Source organism: Oncorhynchus mykiss, chromosome 31 (assembly GCF_013265735.2).
Source record: "Oncorhynchus mykiss isolate Arlee chromosome 31, USDA_OmykA_1.1, whole genome shotgun sequence".
Classification (NCBI taxonomy): Eukaryota; Metazoa; Chordata; class Actinopteri; order Salmoniformes; family Salmonidae; genus Oncorhynchus; species Oncorhynchus mykiss.
In genome coordinates, this window is record NC_050571.1 from 38273816 (window position 1) to 38291163 (window position 17348).

General features: G+C 40.6%; 1 pseudogene; it reads left to right on the plus strand.

Annotated features, from left to right (window-relative positions):
- Positions 1-304: 304 nt before the first annotated feature.
- LOC110505129 overlaps positions 305-17348 on the plus strand; it is a 51306-nt pseudogene continuing 34262 nt past the window's right edge.

A 17348-nucleotide genomic window follows, 5' to 3' on the forward strand; every position in this document is an offset into this window, starting at 1 on the left:
ACCTTGTTGTCAAGAGACTGGACATTGGCAAGAAGAATGCTAGGGAGTGGTGCACAATGTGCAAATATGCAAATATGTGCCTACTGTGATTGCAATGGATTAGGAGAATGGGCTGTATTCTTATATAACTAACCAATGTGGTAGCCTTCCTCCATATGTGCGAATCATCTTCAAGGTTCATTGGATGGGGAAAAGACAACATTTGTAGAGTGATCACGAATGTCAATGCGTTAAGCATGAGACCGTTGAAGAGATGTCATTTTTCTTTTCTCTCGACTCTTTTCAGGCTCAGGAGTTGACCAAGATGCGTGTCAAGAAGCTTGCCATCTTTCTCCTTGTCCTCTTTGTTTGGAAAGATGGAGGATCCATCAAAGAAAAAGGGACGAAGAAGGGAAAGAAGGGGAAGAAAGTCTACTGTCCTTCGTAAGTGCAGAATTTCACCCCACCTCATGAGATTCCCGGCAGCATTGCCTATATTGCCCAAACTCAAATATACGAGTTACTCGGATCATTTGCAAATGCTTAGTCTTTGAGAATGTAGTCCAAGTAGAGACAAGTTTGGTGCATTAGAAATCAGGGAGTGGACAGCTGGCCTAAAAAAAATTAAGAGAGTGAGATTTGTCACCCATATCCCTGCTTTAGCTTCAAAGCCTAATTTGTCATGCAATGTTTGATGTCTTACTCTATTAATTCTTAAAAGGGATCAGACATGCAAAGATGATTGAATTTGAAGGGAAACATTTAATTTCATTACAATATTCACTACATTCTGTACATTATATATGATTATTCTTGGAATAGGCCCCAGTGTGCTTTTGTGGAGCCAGAGATTCAGTTGGTTCCAGTTTAGCTTTGGCCCTCTAGGTTGTCAGTGTACTTCAACACAATGGTGGAGCAGAGAGGATACATTTTGATCAAGGGAACTGCAAACACACGCACACAAATTCCTGCTGAGCACTTTTACTCATCCTTAGTGCCTGATAAGGTTTACAGAATAGTTTGTAAAGTGCTTTTCGAGTCGAATTCCTTGGCAGAGTTCAGTTGCCACCCACGTGGAGCAGATTATCCTTCTCCTCTGCCAAGTTCTGCTCCCTCCATCCATCGCTCCTCGGGTCATTGTTCTTTCAGCAAATCAGTCTCAGAAAGCAGAAGACATTCCTTGAACATTGTAGGTGTTCCCTAGAAAATTCTTGAAAGGTCACAACTGATGTTGATCTTCCACAAATACACTAAGAACCTTTGCGATTTGACAGAAATGCAAATGCTTCTCACACTGTTCCAATAATGTCATGCAATGGTTGCAAGGAATGTTATGCAAATGTAATATTCAGGGGATGTTGCCATTTAGTTGCTGACATTAGAGCAACCAAGCATTGTTTGCTGGAGAGGTCCTATTACCAAAGCTAATTAAATCCCCAATAGGTACTTCTCAGGTTATGGTTCAATCAAACAGTACTGTTTAATAGAAACGCATACTTCCATCTGCTGTTTATCCAGGAGAATTTGATGTGCTACGTAATGTGGTTTAGAGTTTCCTTTTTTCTTCTTTGCAGACAGCTGACACCTGAGGATCTTGCACGAGTCCCTGATAATACAACCAGTAACATCTTGAACAGATTACTGATCATCTATGATCCCCGAATCAGGCCCAACTTCAAAGGTTAGCCCTCTTTGTCTCCACTCCATGTTGAGGAAGCTACTTTAAAGGCAGTTATTGGATTAGACCTTTACAGTAATTCACATTTTGATTCAAATCAATCTATACACACTGTTGAAAAAACCAACCCCCGCTCTTCTCCCCCCAGACTTAAAAAGCCCCAATAGAAAACCCACCTTATGATGTTATGGGTCCAGGTTGGTCGTCTTTAGATCATCGCAGCCCCATCCTCATCTCCCAGACTTGAATGTTTGATGTACAGAATGACCCATATGGATTTTTTTAAGGGCTGATACAGATTTTTGCGGGTCAAGAAGGCCGATGGACGATATTTGATCATTACATTTTGTTACTGACAACAGCCAAACAATGAATTTGACTTTGTTTCGACCAATCTAACTACATAACATAATGGTAATACTTTTATAAACTGGGTAAATTAAGATGGCATAGGCCTTATCACCTTATAGGTGAATGCATATTCAATAGGAGTGTGTGCATGCTTTGAGTTATTGAGCTTGTTTTGACTGATCAGTGGAGTCTATGGTGCTACAGATGGCCTTCCATTTGGGACTTATATTATCCTACTGATCAACAACATTTGCATGGAAGAATCACTCCAGCATGTCACGCCTGTATTGAAGGACATCATATCTGAACTGTTGTTTGTTTGAGACTATAAAATAACATTATTTAATGCAAATGGACCCAACGTAATGTCATGATTTGTGATCACTGATCACGGATGTTTACGAAACTAGTATTTGTAGCAATTTTTCGTGATGGGGTTTTTATTCATTTCATTTTTTTTTGTACCCCCTATTTCTCTCCAATTTCGATCTTGTCTTATCGCTGCAACTCCCCAACGGGCTCAGGAGGCAAAGGTCAAGTCATGCGTCCTCCGAAACATGACCCGCCAAACCGCGCTCCTTAACATCCGCCCACTTAACCCGGAAGCACACCGCACCAATATGAAGGAGGAAAAAAAGTCCTCCTGCAGGCGCCCAGCCTGCCACAGGGAGTTGCTAGAGCGCGATGAGCCATTTAATGACCCTCCCATCCAAACCCTGCCCTAACCCTTGACGACGCTGGGCCAATTGTGCGCCGCTCTATGGGACTCCCGTTCACGGCTGGTTATGACACAGCCTGGGATCGAACCTGGGTCTGTAGTGACACCTCTAACACTGCGATGCAGTGCCTTAGATTGCTGCATCACTCGGGAGGGCCCCGGGAAACTTTTTCATTTTCAGTCAGTATGCATCTCTAAACAACTCAGCTGCCAGGACGAAATTCTAAACATCTAAATTGTTGAACTAGCCAAATTGTCACAAAATGGGCGGATTGTAACTTGATCCTACTTCTACGATTGGATAGAGCAAAGCTTTTAAATTAGCTCCCTTTCACATCTCCTCACATCTCTTCATCATTCAAATCACTTGCTGCTGTTTACTGCTACTATGAGAACTAGCTCATTGGCGATGCTATTTGCTGCCAAGTCATAAATGTGCATGATATCTAACAAGGAGAGTGACTGTAGAACCTGCATTGTCGTTTCATTTTTTTTTTGTCTCAACATCTCAAACATGCCCATTGTTTGAGAATTGAGGCTGCACACACATGCACGCTGATCTACAGCTTTCTTGGTCTGTACACATGCAGGAAGATTCTTAGGTAGCTAAACCTATTGCCAGCCTTTTTATTTAGGCATTTTAAAACACTTCCTCCTTTCCCTATTACGACAATCATCTAATCCGACAATCAACATTCAATTTACTGATACGATTGCGGCTGGTCAGGTCAGCACACCAGTAAATTGATAACGTTCCAACACAAGTCAGATGGCCCGTTGCCGAAAATGGTTCATGTTCAAGATGATAAACAGCAAACGTTAGCTAGCTACGTTGGCTATTCGCTTCTATCTATCTGATATCTTAGCACGTTTATCTAGCCAGCTAGCTAGCACAGTAGCTAATATAGCTAGCCAGCTAACACCACAGAGTTCGATTTGGGTCACTGTGTCAATTCATCCATTTCTTAACATTGAACCTTTCTGTTGCAGAATGAGCTAGCTTGCTGCTGCTGCTGATTTTGCCAGCTAGACATTCCTCGGCATTGTACCATGCTCGTGGCTCAGGTGGTGACTAGCGGCTGGCTTAGCAGCAGTTTTGCAATGTAGAGGGACTATTGGCAAAGCCGATGGAGAAGGACCAATAGACTCAAAGGCCAATATCGTTCTCTAGTTTGATGTGGTTCGTGCCATGTGAACTCTCTCTATGACTGCTTGCTTATTCCTCCCACTTATCCTATATCTGGATTTCATATCAAGGTGAGATGAAAGCTAGATCTTACATTAAAGCCAGCATTTTAATCTCAGAAATTTGATTTGAAGCTGTTTCTTTGCCATCCCTTCGCCCAGGTCCATGAAATATCGACCAGTTTTATGTTATATATATTTTATCGTGACACATAAGGTTTTCTGAATATCAACTGAGTTGGCTAGAGTCACAGCTGTAGGCTGAAATTCTGAAATCTCTGTATACATAATTCCATGGATGGATACGTCTCCTGTCGAATGCCATGGTTGCCCTTAGTTGAAATGCCATGGTTGCCCATCTCCTTAGCTATTATACTCAAATTCCACTGATTTCAAAACTTGGTCCTCCAGAAAGTGGAGAGCAACACTTATGCAGTTTTACTTACAAGAAACAAAAAAAGCAGAGTTAGACAGGATTACCTAGACATACTGACCAGCTCAAATAGACAGAAGCGTGCTATATGGCAGACCAATCCAAACTCATCTTTTGGCATGTCCAGCCCACTCATTGTCTCAGCCAATCATGGCTAGTGGGAAGGCTGCTGACTTTTTCTGTGTCTTAACCAACTGGGTTCATAATTTAACAATTTTATTCGTATTTACAGATGGCATACAAGTTTGTTATTAAGGCACATGAAAGTTCACATGTTCCAGAAGGCATTTCTGCCAAAAAGGCATTTTGCAAAAACATTGTTTACTTTCAAACAGCTCTCCTGTGAAGCAGTGACCTGCGACATGCACCTAGTTTCCTGAAATGGGTAACAATTGGAGCGAAAGAAATATAGTGAACCGGCGATACTCAATGTTTGAATTGATTATTGTGTGATGGCACCGGAGAGGATGGCTGCCATTTTATTGGCTCTTAACCAACCGTGCAATTTTTTTATATTTTATTCTGCATTGTTTTTAGATCATTTTATACATAATGTTGCTGCTAACATTTCTTATGACCTGAAAGAGCTTTTGGACATCAGAACAGCGATTACTCACCTCGAATTGGACAAATAATTGTTCTTTAATGAGTCGGACGGGAAGGATTTACTCTAAACACCTGAACAGGCCCTCATCCCAGTCATTCGCAGGAGAAAGAAACTGAGATTTTGTGGAAGGAGATCGGGGTACCTTGTGAGGATCAGGCGACGAGTGGCTAATCAGCATTTGCAATCCGTACTGTTAGCCAACGGTCATTCGCTGGAAAATAAATGGGATGATCTAAGAGCACGTATATCCTACCAACGGGACATTAAAAACTGTAATATCTTATGTTTTACTGAGATGTGGCTGAATGAAGACATTAACACACACCTGGCGGGTTATACACTCTATCGGCAGGATAGAACAGCAGCCTCTGGTAAGACACGGGGTGGCGGCCTATGTATATTTGTAAACAACAGCTGGTGCACAATATCTAAGGAAGTCTTAAAGTTTTGCTCGCCTGAGGTAGAGTATCTCATGATAAGCTGTAGACCACACTATTAACCTAGAGAGTTTTCATCTGTATTTTTCGTAGCTGTCTACTTACCACCACAGACCGAAGCTGGCGCTAAGACCACACTCAATGAGCTGTATACCACCATAAGCAAACAGGAAAACGCTCATCCAGAGGCGGTGCTCCTCGTGGCCAGGGACTGTAATGCAGGCAAACTTAAATCAGTTTTACCTCATTTCTATCAGCATGTTAAATATGCAAAAAAAAAAAACTCTAGACCACCTTTACTCCACACACAGAGACGTGTACAAAGACCTCCCGCGCCCTCCATTTGGCAAATCTGACCATAATGTGACGACCCTCCCACTCTGTCTGCCGTATTCTGTCTTTGTTCTTGTTTCCTTATTAGGATGCCAGTGGGCGGCGTTGAGAGGGTCGTCAGCTACATGGGAAACACCTGGGCCAGGTTTGTAGATTGTGTTGTGGTTCTTGGTGGCCTTTTGTTTGTTTGCTTTGGCACCTTTCAACACCCTGCATTATCACATTCATGCATGCATAACACTCACTTACACTACGGATTACACACACCATTGTATATTTTCCTTAGTTGCTTTAGTTAATAAATATATATTTTGTTACTACTTATCTCCACGTTGTCTCCCTTTGTTACGGGCTTTGAGCCGGTTCGTGACAATAATTATATCCTTCTGATTCCTGCTTACAAGCTCAAATTTAAGCTGGAAGCACCAGTGACTCGGTCTATTAAAAAAAGTGGTCAGATGAAGCAGATGCTAAACTACAAGACTGTTTTGCTAGCACAGACTGGAATATGTTCTGGGATTCCTCCAATGACATTGAGGAGTACACTACATCAGTCATTTGCTTCATCGATAAGTGCATCGAGGACGTCGTCCCCACCGTGACTGTACGTACATACCCCCACGATAAACCATGGATTACAGGCAACATTCTCACTGAGCTAAAAGGTAGAGCTGCCGCTTTCAAGGAGCGTGACTCTAACACGGAAGCTTATGAGGAATCCCGCTATGCACTCCGACAAACTATCAAACTGGCAAAGGGTCAATGCAGGACAAAGATCGAATCGTACTACACCGGCTCCGACTTGGAGGGCTTCCAAACTATTACACACGACAAAGGGATGCACAGCCGAGAGCTGCCCAGTGACACGAGCCTACCAGACGAGCTAATTCACTTCTATGCTCGCTTCTAGGCAAGTAACACTGAAACATTCATGAGAACTTCAGCTTTTCCGGATGTGATCACGCTCTCTGAAGCCAATGTGAGTAAGACCTTTATACAGGGGTAAATGAGGTAAAACTGATTTAAGTTTGCCTGCATTAAAGTTCCCGGCCATTAGCAGCACCGCTTCTGGATTAGCATTTTTTTGTTTGCTTATGGCCTTATACAGCATGTTGAATGCTGTCTTAGTGACAGCATCAGTTTGTGATGGTAAATAGTAAATAGATGGCTACGAATAATATAGATGAGAACTTTCTTGGTTGATAGTGTCGTCTACAACTTATTATGATGCATTCCCAGGCAATCAATACCTCAAGAATTCTTTAATATTAGGCATCACGCACCAGCTGCTATTGACAAATGGACACACACCCCTGCCCTTCGTCTTTCCAGATGTCGCTGCTCAGTCCTACCGATGCACGGAGAAGGCAGCCAGCTCTATATTATTTGTGTCGTCGTGTAGCCACGTCTCGGTGAAACATAAGATATTACAGTTTTTAATATTCCGTTGGTAGGATAGTGTTAACCTTTCTGATCTCCCCATCCCGGATCCGGGTTCGTGAATACAGACTCAAGCTCATTACCATAACGCAACGTTAACTATTCATGAAAATCGCAAATGAAATGAAATAAATATGCTAGCTCTCAAGCTTAGCCTTTTGTTAACAACACTGTCATCTCAGATTTTCAAAATATGCTTCTCAACCATTGCAAAACAAGCATTTGTGTAACAGTATTGATGGCTAACGTAGCATTTAGCATTAGCATTCAGCTGGCAACATTTACACAAAAAAACAGAAAAGCATTCAAAAAAATCATTTACCTTTGAAGAACTTCAGATGTTTTCAATGAGGAGACTCTCAGATAGCAAATGTTCAGTTTTTCCTGAAAGATTATTTGTTTAGGACAAATCGCTCCGTTTTCTGCGTCACGTTTAGCTATGAAAAAACCCCTGTATCCAGGATTGTGTAAATCTATCAGCAAGCTCATTAGCATAACACAACGTTAACTATTTATGAAAATCGCAAATGAAATGAAATAAATATGCCATCTCTCAAGCTTAGCCTTTTGTAAACAACACTGTCATCTCAGATTTTCAAAATATGCTTCTCAACCATAGGAAAACAATCATTTGTGTAAAAGTAGCTAGCTAGAGTTAGCATTTCGCGTTAGCATTTAGCGTTAGCATTAGCGTTAGCATCCAGCACGCAACATTAACAAAAACATAAAAGCCTTCAAATAAAATCATTTACCTTTGAAGAACTTCTGATGTTTTCAATGAGGATACTCTCAGTTAGATAGCAGATGCTCAGTTTTTCCAAAAAGATTCCTTGTGTATTAGAAATAGCTCCGTTTTATACATCACATTTGGCTACCAAAAAAAATCCATAAATTCAGTCCTCAAAACGCAAACTTTTTTCCAAATTAACTCCATAATATCGACTGAAAACATGGCAAACGTTGTTTAGAATCAATCCTCAAGGTGTTTTTCACATATCTCTTCATTGATACATCGTTCTTGGACACATGCTTTCTCTCCTGAATCCCAGGAGAAAATGACCGCACCTGAAGATTACGCACAAATTTAGACAAAGGACACCGGGCGGACCTCTGGAAAATGTAGTCTCTTATGGCCAATCTTCCAATGATATGCCTACAAATACGTCACAATGCTGCTAAGACCTTGGGCGAACGACAGAAAGTGTAGGCTCATTCCTTGCGCAATCACAGCCATATAAGGAGAGAATGGAAAACAGAGCTTCAGAAATTCTGCTAATTCCTGGGTGATGCATCATCTTGGTTTCGCCTGTAGAATGAGTTCTGGGGCACTTACAGACAAAATCTTTGCAGATTCTGAAACTTCAGAGTGTTTTCTTTCCAAAACTGTCAAGAATATGCATAGTCGAGCATCTTTTCGTGACAAAATATCGCGCTTAAAACGGGAACGTTTTTTATCCAAAAATGAAATAGCGCCCCTAGAGCTCTAAGAGGTTAATTGTAGATCATCCAGTTTGTTTTCCAATGATTGCACGTTGACCAATAATACGGAGGGTAGTGGTGGTTTATGTATTCGTCTGCAAATTTTTACAAGGCATCCCGCCCTCCTCCACCTTTTTCTCCGCCTTTTCTTGACACGAATGATGGGGATTTAGGCCTCGTCTCGACAAAGCAATATATCCTTTGCGTCGGACACTTAAAGAAAAAATCTCCACCAGTTCGTGTTGAGTAATTACTGTTCTGATAAGAGACGGTAGCAGCAACATTATGTACAAAATGAGTTAAAAACAATGTGAAAAAAACGAACAAAATAGCACAGTTGGTTAGGAGCCCGTAAAATGGTAGCCATCCCCTCCGGCGCCATTATTGACATAGCAATCGATGCAAAGCAACCACCATAGCCTCTGACAACTCACGGCACCACTGTTTTGAATGACGACCCTCTGGCCGCAGGGTACTGGTGCCTTCGCTGGGAGAAGGCCCGGTTCAACAGGAGCTTCATCCCCACAACCATAAACACCCTTAACAGCTAATCGACTATATTCCAATGTTTATGTTCTGTCTGTTTTATCTGCTGTAGGGAAGTTTAGTATTGATATTGTAAATGGCAACACGTGTGGAAATGAATTTCCCTCCTTGCAGGATAGTACAATTTTATCTAATTTAAAACACAGGTTAAACCTGTACAGTTCAGTAGCATTGGGAATGAGAGGTCCTCAGGCTGCCTGTTTTCCATTTCTGCTACTCTAACTTTTCTTTTTTTCAGGCATTCCTGTGGAGGATGAAGTTAACGTTTTCATAAACAGCTGTGGGTCAATCCAGGAGACCACTATAGTAAGACTTCTTCACTGTGTGTTAGAAATTCCTCCTAGGCACAGATCTAGGGCTCTATTTTCGGCTGGCATTAAGGTGGCGCTAGTGTCAAACGTAAGTTCGTTTGCAATTTTGTCATGTCGAAACTAGCGCACTGGCATTTTCCAGCCCCTACGTCAGGTTTGGCAATTTACCTGTCTTATATCAGCTCGCTTGTGCTCAGATGGGCAGGGTGGAAATATTTGAGGTGTGTCCTTAAAAACATGATTCAAAGTGCTAATTTCAGGAAGCGCTGATATGGATATTTAAGACCAACCAAAACCTTGTTATAAATCAAATAAAACCATATTTGTCAAATGCTCTGAATACAACAAGTGTTGACTTTACCCTGAAATGCTTACTTACAAGCCCTTAACCAACAGTGCAGTAACGCAGTTTGTTATAGCATGAATTATGACAGCGGAAACACAGCCTATCCAGCCATGACACACGCTGCCCATATGCAGATGGAACAATTGTAGCCTAATGTGCATTTGGTGCCTGTATACTTGCCTAAAAGCTCATGGTTTTTTTTCCAATTTTGTTTTTATTTAAATGATTAAAAACCAAGCATAGCCTCTAAATGATGGCTGCCCAATGCAATTTGCGAAATAGTCAAGACTGTCAACTGTACGCCGTCATTGTAAATAAGAATTTGTTCTTAACTGACTTGCCTGGTTAATTAAATACAAATAAATACAATTAAAATAAAGGGTTTGGCTGCTAAGACCATTTGGAAATACATATTAATCACCAAAGCTTTATTAAAATATAAAGTTTGTGATGAGCGGACATTCCCTTTTAATCAATGCTTTGTAGGCAGGCCCACATTATTTTAGCTATGCAGGTCCTGCTTTGGATGTGCGTAAAACCCTCCATAGTCTGCTTTGTTTTAATATTATATGCCCGCGGGGAGAAATTGTGGTTCCTTTTAAGTAGTCTATTTAAAACAAATTGTCGTTTTGTTTAGAATTTGATAAAATTATCTGTTCTCTTTTTAGGCCTTATCAATAATGAATTGAATCTTGCTTATTGACAATGTTTGGCATGTCCATACTCAGCCAGAATGCAATTACAGTAGGCCTAGCCCCTATATCAGTGTGAATGCTATTGAAACCAGACAATTACTTAGAACGATGTGGACTGCAAATGGGTTCAAGTTAACCTATTTAGTAAAGATGGGATATGTCTGCATTTTGTTTCTGTAAGCCATTTAACAAACTATAACCGACTAACATTGGAATTGAAGTTGATTCCAAGGCAATACATAAAAGACCCTCAATACACAACCTGAAGCAATCAAATATTTTGCCATGCAGCACCCTCAGATTGGCCAGTGAGAGGCCAATCCTCGACACACCAACAACTTGTTTATTCATCCAGCCCTTTCGCTACAAGGCCAGCAATAATTGTGATTGTGAAAATAGTACAAATATTTCACACTCCACTGAACCTATAGCACTACCGCCTACGCTTAGATTTATCATTGCTTTAGTTTTTTTTTTTAACTAGAGCCGCTAGAATCAGTTTACCCTCCCCAAATCCTGACCTTAACCATTAGGCTAAATCACAACCCTAATCTTAGATCCTTATTTAGGGGCATCTTTAACCTACTCCAACCACCATGGTCCAATTCCACTTGATCAACATGTAATTTCATCAATCGCCAATATAATAGTACATTATTAATCAGCGTGGGGCGGCAGGTAGCCTAGAGGTTAGAGCGTTGGACTTGTAACTGAAAGGTTGCAAGATTGAATCCCCGAGCTGACAAGGTAAAAATCTGTGGCAGTTAACCCACTGTTCCTAGGCTGTCATTGAAAATAAGAATTTGTTCTTAACTGACTTGCCTAGTTAAATAAAGGTAAAATACTATTTAAAAAAATATGTGAATTGGGGAAAAAAAAGCCTTCTTCCTACATGTTTGGGAAGATGCAGAATACAATGCATCAGACGATTTAACGTTGGATCGTTATTGGAATAGAGGCTTTGATGGCTTAATTGTTGAAAGAACTGCTTTTCCAAATGCTAATGAACATATATTAAACTCAAGAACGAGATTTGACCCTGACTCACTTTTAGAGACATTAAAAAGAATGCTGTTTAAACTTCTTAATAACCTACCTACTTTCTTTTCAGTCTTTTCATTCCACATATGGGAGGAGCAGAATAGTTAACAATCTGTTCCTTAGCCACTCTGGGCCTACAGATGTAGGATCTTCATTTGATCACCCTGTTGCAGGAAACTTGTAGTGTATTTGATAGGGCTGTGCCGTATACTATATACCAATATTGATGCACGGACTGGTTTGTTTTTTTACTTTACCATCTATAACGGTATTAAAATGTTTGGTTTGTTAAATGTGATACACTACATGTAACGTCCATTTTTATAGTTTACTCCACTACTTGAGTCGTCCGCTCCCTCTCTCTCTCGCTCTATGCCACTTTACACACAGACCAAGCACCGCCCCCTGTCACTCAAGGAGCGCAGTTGTTGTTACTTGAACTCAAGACCACTTGCGTTCAGTCTGCGTATACAGTCATTGGTCTTCATGGTCAATGTAGTACATGCAACAAGATGTTGATAACAACAATGCTGTTTCTACTTTGCTTTTTAATATAAATCCACAAGGTTTCTATAATTACACTATTTGTTTGTGTTTCTTACGGTCTTCAAACAGCTAGTTTGTTTTTTCTTAGCAAGTTGTGACTAAATCATGTTAGCTGCTAATGCTAATCCTGCACATTTTGCCATGGGGCTGAGAGAAGATGTAGCACTTTTATAACACATTTCATGCAATTCTACAAATTTTGCCATAGGGTGGAGAGAAATTAAGTTTTACAGCTAATTTCCTGGAATTCTACAAATTTTTCTATAGGGTAGAGGCAAATGTTTGCCGTTTTTAATATGATAACTGATGTTCAATGGGCCCCAACCTGGTTGGTAATTTGACCATGCATATTACAAGTTTAGATAGCTGGGCGCTAAACCAATGTACCAATCATAAAAATTAAAATGTTGACATGGGCTAAATGAGTGACTGATGTGACTAAATTGCACATCGTGTATTGTATTATTCTGACTCTCAACAGTAAGTTGAGTTGAGTTGAGTTCTCAAAAACATTCTTTATAAAGTAAATATTTCTGGGGTTTGAAATTGGTCTGCAGGCGGCCCAATCCCTGTTCTAAATCAGAGGAATAGGTGTGAAGCATAAATATTTCAGCGACATTAAGTATCTGAAGATTATAGGGTCCTCTAGCAAAAACTGACCAACACTTTGGTTCCTACATTACCTTGTATACATTACCCTGTCACAATAACTCTTCCCTGGATTTTTCATTTGTTTTATATAAAAAAAATATATACAGTTGAAGTCGGAGGTTTACATACACTTAGATTGGAGTCATTAAAACTCATTTTTCAACCACTCCACAAATGTCTTGTTAACAATCTTTAATTTTGGCAAGTCGGTTAGGACTTCTACTTTGTGCATGACACAAGTCATTTTTCCAACAACTTAAAGTCAGATCTCTCCAGAACTTCATATGTGTGATTAGGCAACCCTCATGAACTGTAAATCGGTCATTTCTCCCATCAGATTTCCAAGAAACACACACACACACACACATACACACACACACACACACACACACACACACACAGCAAGGATGGAGTGACACAGTGTGGGGCTTACAGACACACAGAGCCTGCATTACCTTCGTTCAAACTATCAAAGAACCGTCAGACCTAGAGCTCTGAAACTTTAGAAACCTGTTCTAGAGCTCAAGTGTGAGTTATGTGGCTCTAGAAGGTTCTCGGACCGAGAAACAGCCTCTTACATTTGCAATAACTTCAATTTATTTTGACCATGGCGAAAATGACATAATTTAGAAATGTCCCAGAGTCACAAGACTAGGTGCATTGAAACAGCCTCGGACCGCAGAGACGGACCCTAACATTTCTGTCCGATAGCTCATTCAAGGACGCCGTAGCAACGCCCGGAAAAAGTGGATTTTTCAGCACCAAGTAAGGTCGCTGCTCGGGCTCCAAATGACCTATCGAGACAAAACTCGGGTTTCAGGGTCGCCTCAGCTAGGCCTACACATATTGTCAACTGGACCCACAGCTAGAACGTAACTACGTGGTTTATGTTTTTCCTATGGTTTAAACAGAAGGCACTGTGAATTTTGGGCCTGCTCTGAAATATGTGATAGTTGGCTTCTAAACCGAGTTGGACAAAGTGGGTTTGGTGTCAGTTTGTATCAGTTTGGTCTCAGAATCATATTTTATTGACTGATGGACGCTGACTTGCTGGCTGACTTTTGGACATTTGCAATATGTTTAAAGAGTGAAAAACCATCACCAAATGGACATGATGAAATCAACACAACGAGCGATGGAGAGGAACCACTATCACTGCCTGGCCATCCCGAGTTCATCGGGCCAGTCAGTTTCGCATTTCTGCAGTATTTTTGAGCATGTCAAATTCGTGATGGTAAATGCCAATTGAAACATATTGGAAATAGACAGCCGTGCCAATGGTGATCGGAACAGGAGCCCATTTCATTTTTTTTTTAATGCCATTAGGGTGGTTCAAGGGGTCCACCTGTGCCCATCCAGTAGGGTCCCTGGTCATTTTGGATGTTTTTCAAAAAATCGTAAAAAAAACGACAGAGTCCCACTTCTCTCATCATACATGACAAATAGACCTAGGTTGATTCAGGGCTAGGGGGCACTATTTTTATGTTTGGAAAAATAACGTTCCCAAAGTAAAACGGCCTATTTCTCAGGACCAGATGCTAGAATATGCATATAATTGACAGCTTAGGATAGAAAACACTCTAAAGTTTCCAAAACTGTAAAAATATTGTCTGTGAGTATAACAGAACTGATATTGCAGGCGAAAGCCTGAGAAAAATCCAATCAGGAAGTGACTCTTATTTTGAAACATCTGTGTTTCTACGCATCCCTATTGACCATTGAAAGGGATATCAACCAGATTCCTTTTTTATGGCTTCCCTAAGGTGTCTACAGCATTTAGACATAGTTTCAGGCCTTTATTTTGAAGAATGAGCGTGAACGACCACATTACGTAAGTGGTCAGGTGGGGGCTTTCAGAGTGATTTTTGTGCAAAAGAGAGAGGTGGCCATTGTTCCTCCCGGTCCTAGTGAAAAGCCAACTGTCCAGGTTGATATCTTATTGAATAGATATTTGAAAAACACCTTGAGGATTGATTATAAAAAGACATTATGGATATTTTTTTGAATTTTTGTCTGCGTTGTCGTGACCGCTATTTCCGGTGGATTCCTGGGACTAACGCACCAAACTAACGGAGGTATTTGGATATAAAAAATATCTTTATGGAACAAAAGGAACATTTGCTGTCTAACTGGGAATCTCGTGAGTGAAAGCATCTGAAGATCATCAAAGGTAAATGGTTAATTTGATTGCTTTTCTGATTTTCGTGACCAAGCTTCCTGATGCTAAGTGTACATAATGCTATGCTAGGCTATCGATAAACTTACACAAACGCTTGAATTTATTTCAAAATCTGAGACGACAGGGTGATTAACAAAAGGCTAAGCTGTGTTTCTCTATATTTCACTTGTGATTTCATGAATATGAATATTTTCAATCAATATTTTTTGACTGTTGCGCTATGCTAATCAGCGGTTGCTTATGACAAATATACCGGATCCGGGACGGGTGGTTCTAAGAAGTTTTTAACATTGTGATACATGCAGTGGGGCAAAAAAAGTATTTAGTCAGCCACCAATTGTGCAAGTTCTCCCACTTAAAAATCTGAGAGAGGCCTGTAATTTTCATCATAGGTACACTTCAACTATGACAGACAAAATGAGAAAAAAATCCAGAAAATCACATTGTAGGATTTTTTATGAATTTGGTGGCTAGGCCACTCCAGGACCTTGAAATGCTTCTTACGAAGCCACTCCTTCGTTGCACGGGCGGTGTGTTTGGGATCATTGTCATGCTGAAAGACCCAGCCACATTTCATCTTCAATGCCCTTGCTGATGGAAGGAGGTTTTCACTCAAAATCTCATGATACATGGCCCCATTCATTCTTTCCTTTTAACGGATCAGTTGTCCTGGTACCTTTGCATAAAAACAGCCCCAAACCATGATGTTTCCACCCCCATGCTTCACAGTAGGTATGGTATTCTTTGGATGCAACTCAGCATTCTTTGTCCTCCAAACACAACGAGTTGAGCTTTTACCAAAAAGTTATATTTTGGTTTCATCAGACCATATGACATTCTCCCAATCTTCTTCTGGATCGTCCAAATGCTCTCTAGCAAACTTCAGATGGGCCTGGACATGTACCGGCTTAAGCAGGGGGACACGTCTGGCACTGCAGGATTTGAGTCCCTGGCGGCGTAGTGTGTTACTGATGGTCATTCACAAGGTCCCCCGTGTGGTTCTGGGATTTTTGCTCACCGTTCTTGTGATCATTTTGACCCCACGGGGTGAGATCTTGCGTGAATCCCCAGATCGAGGATGATTATTAGTGGTCTTGTATGTCTTCCATTTCCTAATAATTGCTCCCACAGTTGATTTATTCAAACCAAGCTGCTTACCTATTGCAGGTTCAGTCTTCCCAGCCTGGTGCAGGTCTACAATTTTGTTTCTGGTGTCCTTTGACAGCTCTTTGGTCTTGGCCATAGTGGAGTTTGGAGTGTGACTGTTTGAGGTTGTGGACAGGTGTCTTTTATACTGATAACAAGTTCAAACAGGTGCCATTAATACAGGTAACGAGTGGAGGACAGAGGAGCCTCTTAAAGAAGAAGTTACAGGTCTGTGAGAGCCAGAATTCTTGCTTGTTTGTAGGTGACCAAATACTTATTTTCCACCATAATTTGCAAATAAATTCATTACATTTTTTTTTAAATTCTCATTCTCAAAATGTTTTTTCTCATTTTGTCTGTCATAGTTGAAGTGTACCTATGTTGAAATTACAGGCCTTTCTCATCTTTTTAAGTGGGAGAACTTGCACAATTAGTGGCAGACTAAATACTTTTTTGCCCCACTGTATTTAGGGTAATATATGAACTTTACATTGAACCATAACGTTAGCTCAGCTATTGGTTAGCATAGCTGTGGGCCAGGTGTTTTGTGTCCTGGATTTCTCTGTTGTCTTTTTGCCTGGATTTAGCTTACATTTTTTTAAACTTGCAAACATACAAGGACAAATCTCTCCATTACTAACCGCAAGACTAAGGTTTTACCATGTTTTTGTGTTCCCAACTGTGAACATAACAGGATTACAGAGTGAACATCTTCCTGAGGTAGCGATGGAACGATCCCAGACTCAAGCTACCTCGGGACTTTAAGTCTGACTCGCTCACCGTGGATCCAAAGATGTTCAAATGCCTGTAGAAACCAGATCTGTTCTTCGCTAACGAGAAGAGTGCCAACTTCCACGACGTCACCCAGGAAAACATTCTCCTCTTCATCTTCCGCAATGGTGACGTACTCATCAGTATGAGGTGAGTGTTACATTTATGTATTTTAGAAGAGAAACTTGTTGAACTTGAAGCATTCATGTGTATTGCTAATCGTCCTATGGGGAAGAGGGGGATGAAACATTTAATTTGGCATTTACGGGGGGGGCGGGGTGTATTTCTGATTTTCCTTCTATACAAACTGTAACTCAGTAAAATCTTTGAATTTGTTGTTTATTTTTGTTCAGTATAAAAGCAAATAGTATTTCAACCACATAAATAGGCCTATTAATCACAGCTGAACTGACAATCTTATCAGAAACATGTTGGGATGTTTTCATGGCTTTCTATTTTCCGTAAAACTGGTCAAA